Source organism: Equus caballus, chromosome 10, assembly GCF_041296265.1.
Source record: "Equus caballus isolate H_3958 breed thoroughbred chromosome 10, TB-T2T, whole genome shotgun sequence".
In the NCBI taxonomy this organism is placed as follows: Eukaryota; Metazoa; Chordata; class Mammalia; order Perissodactyla; family Equidae; genus Equus; species Equus caballus.
The window spans coordinates 36,614,574-36,626,688 of record NC_091693.1 but is presented as its reverse complement, the minus strand read 5'-3'; positions in this window follow the sequence as shown (position 1 = coordinate 36,626,688).

The window sequence follows — 12,115 nt, the reverse complement described above, 5'->3', positions numbered from 1 at the left end:
CTTTCACCATTGTAGTGATGTTTTCCACTTAGACCTTATGATTTCACTAGAAGTGACCGTTCTTAGTTTCAATAGTTAAAATGTCAGCAAATTAATGGTAGAAGAAGAGCATCCATTTACTTCTTTCTAATTGCAAAAGTATTTTGCCAACAGCGATATAAAAAGAGAAATGTTTTAAAGCATCCTATATTTTCCTCAGCCAACTAGTCCAGCATCTGTGGGGATGTTATCCTGCAAATTTTACTTTTCTTAACACCCAGGCTCCAGGTTGTTTTCTCATTGAGCCTAAAGAAGCTGTTGCCTGACCACATGTCTAGCATGTACTTGAATGAACATTAATGAGCCCATCTTGTTTTGGAGTGTTTCATATCATGTTTCAAATCTGTGTCACAGACTTACTACAAAGGAGGATTTAGGGGGCAGCCTGGTGGTGTAGTAGTTAGATTCACGTGCTTTGGAATCCACGGGTTCACAGGTTCAGATCCCAGGTGCGGACCTACACACCACTCATCAAGCCGTGCTCTGGTGGCATCCTACATACAGAACAGAGCAAGGTGAGCACTGCTTTTAGCTCAGTGACAATCTTCCTCAGGCAAAAAGAGGAGGATTGGCAACAGATGTTAGCTCAAGGCCAATCTTCCTCATAAAAAAAAAAAGGAGGATTTAATGTTAAAATAAAGCCAAACATCAAGGTCACTTATTAAAGAAAGACAAATTATAAAGGAAGTGAAAAGAGGGAAACAGAAGAGGCGAAAAGCAGACTGAGGAGCTCAAGAGAAAAAGTGAAATGAGCCAGAAGAAATTCACACAATTAAAGATAGGGGTTGATGCAAGTTCTAAATATATTGAAGTGAATGTATCCATGACTCCAATCCAAGCTGATTCAGTATCTCATTGGAATAATCCATCATAAACCTATAAAAGAAAACCATGTGAACAAGAAAGCTCTGTACGTTTTTGTTGTTGTCATTTTGGGGCTAACAACTGTTGCCAATCTTCTTCTTCTTCTCCCCAAAGCCCCCCAGTACATAGTTGTATATTTCTAGTTGTGAGTGCCTCTGGCTGTGCTGTGTGGGATGCCGCCTCAGTGAGGCCTGATGAGCGGTGCTAGGTCTGCACCCAGGATCGGAACGAGCAGAATCCTGGGCTGCTGGAGCAGAGAGTGCAGACTTAACCACTTGGCCATGGAGCCAGCCCCTGTATGTTTCTTTTAATTTACTCATATTTGGACACATCCTGAGATAAGTTCCAAACATCAAAGATCTTTACCTGAAAATAATCAAAACAACAGAAAAGTCAGCAGAGGAAGGATGTCATCACCTTGGAAAAGCTGCTAGACACGTTCTTTCTTTCTTTCTTTTTTTGAGGAAGATTAGCCCTCAGATAACATCTGCCGCCAATCCTCCTCTTTTTGCTGAGGAAGCCTGTCCCTGAGCTAACATCCATGCCCATCTTCCTCTACTTTGTATGTGGGACACCTATGACAGCATGGCTTGACAAGTGGTGCTACGTCCGCCTCCGGGATCCTAACTGGCAAACCCCGGGCTGCTGAAGCGGATGTGCACACTTAACCACTGCGCCACCGGGCCAGCCCCTAGACCTGTTCTTTAAAAAGACATATGAAGCTGTAATTTGTATTCAGATCTAAATTCTAGGTCAATTACTTATTGTATCAACACATTTTATCCCAGTTCTATGAGGCTCTGTTTCCTAATGACAATAATTCCTCCCCACAGACATGTCTATCGCAGCACCTGGCCCAGATGGACACTGTAGAAATGGCAGAGAGCGAATCACTGAGTAGAAGCCACACAGAGAAAGCTTAGGATTGAGCAAAATTAGAAAAAAAAGTCTAAGGGTTAAAGTTCTCCATAATGAAGTTAAGACTAGTGTTATGGGCTGAATTTCCTCCTCCCAAAATTCATACCTTGAAGTCCTTACCCAGTACCTCAGAATGGGACTGTATTTGGAGACGGGACCTTTAAAGAAGTAAAATGAGGTCATCAGGGAGGACCCGCATCCAATAGGATTAGTGTCCTTACAAGAAGAGGAGACCGAGAGACGAAGAGGCAACAAGGAGAGACCATGTGAAGACACGGAGGAAGACGGCCATGTAAGCCACGGAGAGAAGCCTTAGAAAAAACCAACCCTGCTGACACCTTCGTCTTGGACTTGTAGCCTCCAGAATTGTGAGTAAAACAAATTTTTGTACCAGTCTGTGGTACTTTGTATGGCACCCCTGGCAAACTAATATAACTAGATGTCTGTTTGCTGAGGAGGTTTCATGAGATCAGAAGAATGAAAGGATGGGAACACCTAGTTCCCCTTCAACTCTGAGATCTTATGATCTGTTAAAAAGAATTAAAAAGAATTGGTGGGGATGAGAGTTTATTATGTGCCTATCAATGTCTCTTTCACCTCTAATTTTCTGGGATCCTATTGATTCTCTCTCACTCCCAATTTCTCCATTTCCTGAGTATTCCCTTAATGATTCTAATATCCTATACGCCATATCTCCCTGCTGTGTTCTCCTCTTGGTTGATTCCCACAATGCTATGTATACCATACCCCAAACAGATAAATCTCATGCTAATTTTCCATGCAGTCAGTCCACAAGCTATGCCCTATTATCAATTATCTATATACTAAGCAGATAAATCTCATGCTAATTTTCCAGTCAGTCCACCAACTATGTCCTGTGTTATCCAGTATCTATATACTCATCTTTACTTTTTCACTAGACTGCCAACTCTTTGAAACAGAGCCCATTATACTTATTATGCTTTTCCTACAGAACTGAATACAGTACTAGGCAAAAAATAGCTAGTTCATTTATCAATAATCAATAAACCAAAATTAATGTGCTGTGTCTATGATGACTGCAGTGTCATTCTCTTCCCAGGGCCTTAAACCTCTGCAATAGTCAGGACCAACATGGTCACAAATGGTGACATGAGTGCACCAGGCAGAAAGATGTTTAAAGAATACTTACCTTGGCACCTTCATTTGCAAAATAGGAAACTATAAACATGAATGTAGAGAATTCACAGTAAATCCTAGAAGGAGCTGAATCTAGCTTGCATATTTTGCTACCAAGGCCTGTTACTCACTTTATTTTATTCCACTTAACTTTAATTTTTCTCTTCTCTTATCCCACATTTTTCCCTCTACTTCTTGCTTTCAGACCTTTTTACTTCACCATTCTTTCCTGATTCAAAGGAATAAAGACTGGGGAAAATAAAGAAAATAGACATAATGTTTTAACGCTACATTGGCTAGTATTTGCACAAACAGATAAGTTTTGGTACAAGCACATTAAAATCTTTTTTAGGTACTTTTATAATTATTCAATTGAGTTAATATGTACTAAGTCTCGACTATGTGCAAGCCAGAGTCTCATTTGCCAGACAGAGTATTATGAAAACTTACAGTGTAGTGAAGACTGAATATGGTAAGACACAATCCCTGAGAGGGGCAAAAAAAAAAAAAAGAAAACTAACTTTGAATCTATTTCTTTAACAAACTTACAAAAGGTTAGTGTTTTGCCATGACTTTGGCTATATCACAAAGTAAGAAATGATTTATCTCTCTGTTTACCAATGGTAGGTCTTGAACTTCAAAACATATTCCTATTTATAAATTTACTCTGAAATTTATTATTCGGTTGTTTAGAAAATCTTGAAAACTTGGATGTACTAAAAGAAGGGTGAAATCAGATCATCTGATTGGACTAAGTAGCTCAAAATGTTTCCCAAACATTTTTGGTTCTATAAAATCTAAATTTATTTTCTCAGAAATCATCAAATACTTGTTTATATTGAAAAACATGAAGCCATTTTCCAATCTCTTTCATTTAATTCATACTGCTTTTTAAGAATTATTTATTATACCAAAAGACTGAGCTTCTTTACTGGAACTAATGAATTTTTTTTAACACAGCAAGGAGAAATTTGAAAGCCTAGTAGGTATAAGTTGCTTTTAATGTTAATTTTAACTTAGTTTGAAATTTACAATATTGTTTTTGAAAAGAGAGTAAAAATTTGCGTAATTTTCCCAAAGATACCTTATCTCCCAAGCATAAAGTAATTCTATGTAAAGTGTCATTCAAATGAATGCATCTCAAAATGAAATGGAGAAAAAGGTGCCACTATGTAACTGCAAAAATACCTTCTTCTCCCCTGATAAGTCAATTTTATCTATAATCAAAAAGGAATCAATTTAGAGAAAAATGTCTTTTATATATATAAAAACCTTATGCTCAGAAAATTTAAGTACAGATAGTAATGCCAAAACTGGTTTTATGACAATTATAAATTTTTATTTATATATTTGTGAATGAATTATATATTCATAATGAATTTATTATTCATAAAATATTCACTGAGAAAATTCTATATGTCAAGCATCATTCTGGTCTCTGGAACCACAGTGTTGACAAGAAAGACAAAGTTTCTACTCTTGTGGAGTTGACAGTCCAGTGAGAGGCAGCAGATCATAAATAGGGTAATTTCAGAAGAAAATAAAACAAGTGATAGACTACACAATGATAGTGGGAGGAAGTAAGTTTAGATAAGGCAGTGAAAAAAGATTTTCTGGGGGTTGGCCCTGTAGCCGAGTGGTTAAGTTTGCATGCTCCACTCCATCAGCTTGGGGTTCACCGGTTCAGATCCAGGTTACAAACCTACACACTGTTCATCAAGCCATGCTGTGGCGGCATCCCACATAGAAGAACTGAAACAACTTACAACTAGGATATATACACAACTATGTACTGGGGCTTTGGGGAGAAAAAAAAAAGAGGAAGATTGGCAGCAGATGTTAGCTCAGGGCCAATCTTCCTCACCCAAAACAGCATACAAAAAAAAGAAAAGCTTTTTGTAATGAGGAGGTGATGGCTGAGCTGGGTTGAAGGAGTCAGCCATGGAGAGATTTGGAGGCAGAATTCCTGGAGGAAGGAACAAGTGTGAAAGGCACTTAGCAGGAATGATCTTGGAGTACTCCTCTGGGAGATTGAAGAAGGTGGAAAATTCTTAGACACTTTTCCATTGCAAGGTGGCATCTTTTTCTGCCCCCCTTGAATCTGGGTAGGGTTGCAACTGCTTTCACCAAAAGAGTGTGTTAGAAATGAGGCCGTCCCAGTTTCAGGCTAGGCTCTCAGAGAACTGGCAGCTTTCACCTGGTCTCTTAGAGCCCTTAGTGGACATGCAACCTCTGTTAACTCTCCTGGAGAGAACACAGGGAGAGGACCTGAGGCTAAAAGGAGAGGCAGATGGACAGATGCTCTGCTGAGCGTAGTCTTCCTGCCTACCCATTCATGACTCCAGACATATGAGACAAGGTATTTTGGACCCCCTCAGACCAGCAGCCAGTTGAATACACTACAGGCAGCAGAAGAATCATCCAGCCAAGCTCTGGAATTCCTGACCCACAAACTAGTGAGAAATGATGTGCTGTTTTAAGCTACTCAATTTTGGAGGAGTTTGTTATGCAGTATTGGGCAACTGGAACATTTCCTAGAGCAGAAGACCAGTAGGCAGGAGCCTGATGAGTCAGGAGACTGTGACCTGGAATGGGGCAGACATTTTCTTGTGGGTGCACTTGAATGATGGATGGGAGAAAGAGTGGGATTCCAACAGGATATGTATATTTAAAAGCACATCCCTGCTACTTTTCAGACAACAGATTTTAGAGAGTTAAGAGTATAGTCAGGAAGAACAGCTTTTGGAAAAGTACTGTAGTCATGTGATTATCCAGTTAATTTTCACAACACCTGAGCTGGCAACCATATTGTCTGTATTTTATGAATGAGCAAAGTGAGGAACATAAATGTTAAATAATTTGCTCAGAGTTTCCCAGATAATAAAAGGTGGAAGTATGATTGAAAGCCAGGCCAATTCCAAGGTGTTTGGCTTAAATGATTCTCTTAACCAGGGGTTCTCAGAAGCACCAGTCATCACTTAGAAATTTGCTATAAAAGCAAATTCTTAGGCCCCACCCCAGACCTACCAAATCAGAAATTCTCAGGTGGGACCCAGCACTCTATGTTTTGACAAATGCTCTAGATAATTCTGATGCAACATCAAAAACTCTCTCTGTGACACAGTAAAGGAAGAGGGCTCAGAATTGAATTTAAACGGTACTTCTGCATTTAAGGTCTAGCCAGGAACAAGGAACCAGCTTGGGAGAATGCAGAGGAGCAGTAAGTGGAGTAGAAAGGAACCCAGGAACCAGTGGTGTAGCCAAGACAAGAAACTGTTTCAAGAAGGAGAAGTTGTTCCCTTGTGTCGAATGTTGCTGAATGATCGAGTGAGAAGAAGACAGAGCATGATCAGGGGAGTTGCCAGGACAGACAGGAGCCACTGGTTACCTTGGACATGGCTCATTTTGTGGATTGGTGATGAAGGCCTGATTGGAGTAAAATAAAGAAGGAATAAAGAGGGAAGAAAAGGAAACAAAAGAGTAACCAATCTTTCTGAGAAGTGTTTTCTATGAAGTGTAGAGATAGGGAATGATGGAAGGATTTAAAATAAGTATTACTTTTTTCTGAAGTAAAAGATACTAAGGCATATTTATATGCTATTAGAAACCATACAATATAGGGAGAAATTTAAGTTGAGAAAGAGAGCAAGACACGATATGGACATGAGCAAGGTTCTTGAGTAGACAAGGGGAGGGTGTTTGTCCTTAGGCAGGCTCACAGAGTCTTCTTATCATAGCAGAAGGTGAAGCAGAGTATCTTGGAATAGATGAAGGTTAGTCTGAAGATGTGGTGGTGAGATGAGGGGGTCTTGTCAGTGTGTTTACAGCTTATCAGTGACATATGGTCTGAAGTCATATGTCAGAATTGGGAGTGGTGTGAAGAAGAGAAGAAAAGAAAGAAGTCTAGAGTAACTTTCTTAGAATGTGGGAATGGAAATTTAGTAAAAGAATAGTGAAGAACTACAAGCCAGTGCTGGAGAACATCTGGGATTTGTGGTCATTAATTTAATGTGAGACCAGCGAAAAGGGTTATTTTGTCCAGCAAGTTGAGTCTAAGGCTGGGACTTCTCTGTGTTAATATAGTAAAGTGAGAAGGAGAGAGACTGTTTACAAGAAAGTGATTATAGTAATGGCCCATGGGATCAAGGACTTATGTGAGTAAGGAGGAAACTGAGCTATAAAGAGGATGCTGTGTAGAAAAAGAGAGTCAAAGGGGTGGGCTCCTGGAGGGGTTGAAAGAGAACTAGAATAAGTAGTGTAAGAGTACTAGAATAATTAACCAGATGAATTGGAGGTAGTAGTTAGAGACTCAATTCCTGAAACTGAGATTTTGGAGTTTACATAGCCATTATTGATTCAGAGGTACAGGAAAGACCATGGGAGTGAGTGGCTGAGGTGGCTGGAGAAAAAAATATCACTGGAGTGAAGGAAGTCAAGTGTGGAGATCAACGTGTCGAGTAGACAACAGAGGAGGCAGCCAACAGCAAACTGATGACATGAAAAGAAAATCAATGAGCCAGGTACTAAAGTGTGTGTGTGCTCATGTATAAATATAAAATATATGCTTTACCTTTCCTCCCAGAAAGTAAGATTCTTGCAGGTAGGGTCCCTGTCTGGTTGATTTTGATCTTGCCCATAGTGCTAATTATACAATGTTATATTTAGGATAAGATGTTCTAGTGTGATTTGGATAAATGAATCAATTGCTGACAGCTTAAGAAAACAGAAAACTAGCCAGCAAGGTAGAAGCGTTTAAACGTAAATCACATTTGTTTAAGACCTGGTAGGCATTAAAACTGCTAATTTCCTACATATGCAATTCTTACATCAGTCTTATAAGAACACTACTCCGTAAGTTGCTTCATTTTTTTCTGCCTACGACCTTATGCTCAAGAATCACACAAAAACATGGACACAAAAAACAAAATGTTAAAGAACTACTTTTAAGAAGGGCCATAGTTCTAAAACTTCGAAAAAGTTCAGAGCACCATAAGCTTAGTCATTTTTAGGGTAACGATGTATACCAGCTGTAATGGGTTTGACAGTACTCCACTTGGCAGTTCTAACTTCCGCCAGAATCTCTCTTATCAGGTTATGTGAAACACACGTGAAGTACACAGAGATCTTAAAGACTACCAGACTCTACCATCTTTCTTTTCTCAACTGTTTCCTGATGTAAGGAAGTAACACCTCACTTTCCAGGACAGCTTCAGGGTGATTACTGATAAAATGTTGGTGCCCTGGGCAGGAGTGGCTAGGGGCTGCTCACCCACTCCTCTCAGGAGGAAACTGAACTGGGTATGGCAGCCAGGTGTGCCACAGGTGGTGCTTCAGCCTTCAAGGTGCATGAATCCATTAGGCCATCAGCAGGGTCAGAGGGAAACATAGAGTAATTAGAGGGTGGATATATATAAAATATATGGAAGAAATAGAGGCTGAGTTCTGTCATAGGACATATAATAATCTGAATGTTTTTGCTGTGCTGTTCATCATTCATTGTGTGATGCAAATCTAAAGCAATTATTTTATTGTTTCCAATACTTTTTTTATATGTTAATAAACTTTTCCTACAGCAATGAAGTCAGCAAAAGGAAAGAATATATTAAATGAAAAATTAAGGGGCCAGCCCCATGGCCGAGTGGTTAAGTTCGTGCACTGGACTTCAGCAGCATGAGGTTTCGCTGGTTCATATCCTGGGCGCGGACATGACGCCACTCATCAGGCCATGCTGAGGCGGTGTCCCACATACCACAACTAGAAGGACCTATAACTGGAATATACAACTATGTACTGGGGGGCTTTGGGGAGAAGAAAAGGAAAAAAAAGAAGATTGGCAACAGATGTTAGCTCAGGTGCCAATCTTTAAAAACAAAAAAGAAAAATTAAGTATAGAGTTTATATTTCTAAAGCAAGTTTATGATAATTGTGTAACATACATAAAATGTTTGCTGACAGTTATTAGCCACCATAAAGGCCATAACAATATCACTTTTGCAAAGCAAAAGATACAAATGTGCTGAAGAAGCATGGATATCTCTTTTAAGTGTTAGTATTTTAAAGATAACTGTGCCAAAAGATAATTTAACATGCGAGGCAGAAGATATATTCACACATTTCTCTAGAAACATAACTTTTTAATTCAGATCAAATGCGCTTTCTTCTAAATTAATTTCATGCATTTTAGATTCTAAGTTGTTGGAGTTTTTGGTTTTTTACCTACGGAACTGAAACAACTGCCGTTAACGTCTCAGTTCCATCAGTAGAGGGAAAACCTTCACAGATAGATAAATCATGAAGGCCTTAACAATAATCAGTGTCATCATGGACCAAAAGCAATGTATTTGGAAATTCATTCTGTTGAAGGTAAAATATCTGACATTATTATTGTAAATACTGTAAATTCATATAAAAAGTTTAACAAAGATAAAATTATTTGTTTTTTACAGTGATAATACAAATGCTAATTTTGTTGGAGCAGAGCATAATGATGCAAATACTATTCTTTTACTAAGAAACAGACAGCAGAAATATACCTGGAATCATCTGAAGCATATACATAGTTCACAATTGTGCTCAAACAAGATTCGATCAATATAAATATAAACTGTAGTTGCTGAAATTTACAAAATTTCTATATATTTTCCCAGAGTTACTATACCTCAAAATTTTGTTACAAAGCAGATGTTGAATATAAAAACCAATTTCTTTAGCATGGTAAAAAGCACTTTCACTGTCACTTGTCATCAATCAGGTTTTAAAATGTTTAGGATTTTGAGGAATTATTCTGTAAATCAATGTATCCTACAATTAGGATGAAACATTTTGTAAACGAGTCCTTTATATTTCTATTGCACTGTGTTCAAAATTAGTTGGAAATTTTTAATCAAATTATTCAACAAATGGAGTACCAAAAAATCAGCAATTAAAGCTTTTAGTGAATTGCATTTATTGAAAACCAAGCTTGCAACTGAGAAGACATCAAAGTTTATCTCTACAAAAGCACAAGAGGAAGTGAATCAATTAAATGATGACAACTCAAAAGTGCACAAAATTTAATTTTGGAAAGCTATATTTTACGTTGGAGTATCTTCACATGAAAGAGAAATCTTTTGTTACAGTTCCTATTCAACTGTATATACATGTATATTCTTATGATTTTGCAGTATTAAATTGGGTGAAAGTCAAAAGGATTAAAAATAGAGACGTTTACTTGATTATTTTCTTGTAAAAATATTTGTTGAGGTACCAAAATAAAAGTTTAAAATAAAAAACAGTATCTGTGAAAATATTTCAATACGACAATTAGAAAGGAGAATATCCTCTATTTGGCAAGAATTTGCTCTGAAGTTTCCAAGTGACACTAATTATGGAGAAAATATTTTCTCAATTAAGAAGATTATACAGAGAAAAGTCGAATGTAAAAATATTTTCAGATTTATTAACCAGAAATGTAATTTTGAGCAAGATTTCATGTAATTTCATGAAAAAATAGCAATAAGACTATATTGCAATAAAAAAATGCATTCATTAAAAAAAACAGTGACATGGTATTAGAGAGAGATATGGATTTTAAAAAACTGATTAAAGCTCTTGATTATGGATCAAGAATAATTCTTCTACTTATGCTGTTTTTAAAATTAAGATAAGCAATCTGAAGAATTGTTTTACATTGCTTTTATGTATAAAATATTTTTCAAAATAATTTTTTGAACATAGTTTTTGAAAAGAACTATTTTATAGGTTCACTAATATAATAAAAACAGTATGTCAATGAATACATATATTTCAAAAGCTTATATATTTTTAATTATTTTAGCATCATTCTCAAAAATGCCTAGGTTTTACAATAAATTATATGATTACCACAGTCATAGTTTTTAAAGAATTACTCTATGACTTTATTATGTTTGCAATAAACTCTTGAGCAATGTTCTGGAATTAGAATAAACAAACGGCTATTATAGGCGAGAGAGATAATAAAGATCATATAGTCCTGACAAATAGAAATGGCAAGCAATAGGATATATGAGGAAGCCATTTGGTGTAAACCTAATTCGGCCTGACCTTGTCTTTCCAAAAGGGCCTGACGTGTATTGTATATCTGCTTTAGACATTCCCTATGGCAAGAACAAAGGCCCTTGAGATAAAGGTGCAACTTCCCTCCCCCTCCCAACATTGGCATCTCCTTAAGGATTAAGCATCTCTCCTTAGGCTAGGAACCGATTGCTGCACTCACCTGTGACCACCGAGCTCAAGACAACAGACTTGCTTCCTGCTGTTCCCTCCGAGAGAGCAGACCCACTACCTGCTGTGTCCATCAAGTGCTGTGTGGACAGGACAATCTTGTGACTGTTGAGGGAGGACATTTCAATCATATGTGAAACATCCTGTTTGGGGGTATATAACCACTCTGTACACTTCACTTCTTTGGTGCCCTTTCTTCCTTCAGAGAGAAAGGCCCCGGGCCATGGTCCTCAGATTTTAGCTCAGAATAAACTCTCCCAAATTTTCATTTATAGATTGATTATGGATTATTTTCATCCATAGTCCAAATTCCACATTTTACTGCTGAGAAAGCCAAAACCTGAGGAGCTAAATGTTCGACCCAAGTGCAGTCTGCTACTGGCAGCAGAGTTGGGCCTGGAATCGCTCTCTCCCAACATCAGCCCGTGCTTCTTTCAGTGCACTGTGCTTCACCGTGCAGACTCTCTGCTCAAGTAGTCCTACAAAGTGACAGTCATTTCTAACTAAAGAGAATTATGTTTTGTGATTATGCTCTATGTTGGTTTTAATTTGTAAATTTACAAGTCAAAATTACATATTTCCACCGACTTATTTCTTCCAAAGAACCTTTCCATATACTGTCCTGATAAAAACAATTGAAAATGTAGTTTTCTGGATTTATTTTTTTGGTTTGGATGATTCTGAATTTTTTTTTGATAACTTTACAATGAAATAAAAACAACCATTTAAGGTCTTGATATTCAATTTGTGGTTTAAATGCTGACATTAAGGAATGAGCAGTTCTTATTTCTCTGAAGACTACTATTATGATGCAATTTCCTTTTACAAAGCTTAAAAAAATGACCAACTCAAGCTTTTATTGATTTATAGAGGATGAAATCATATTTGTATT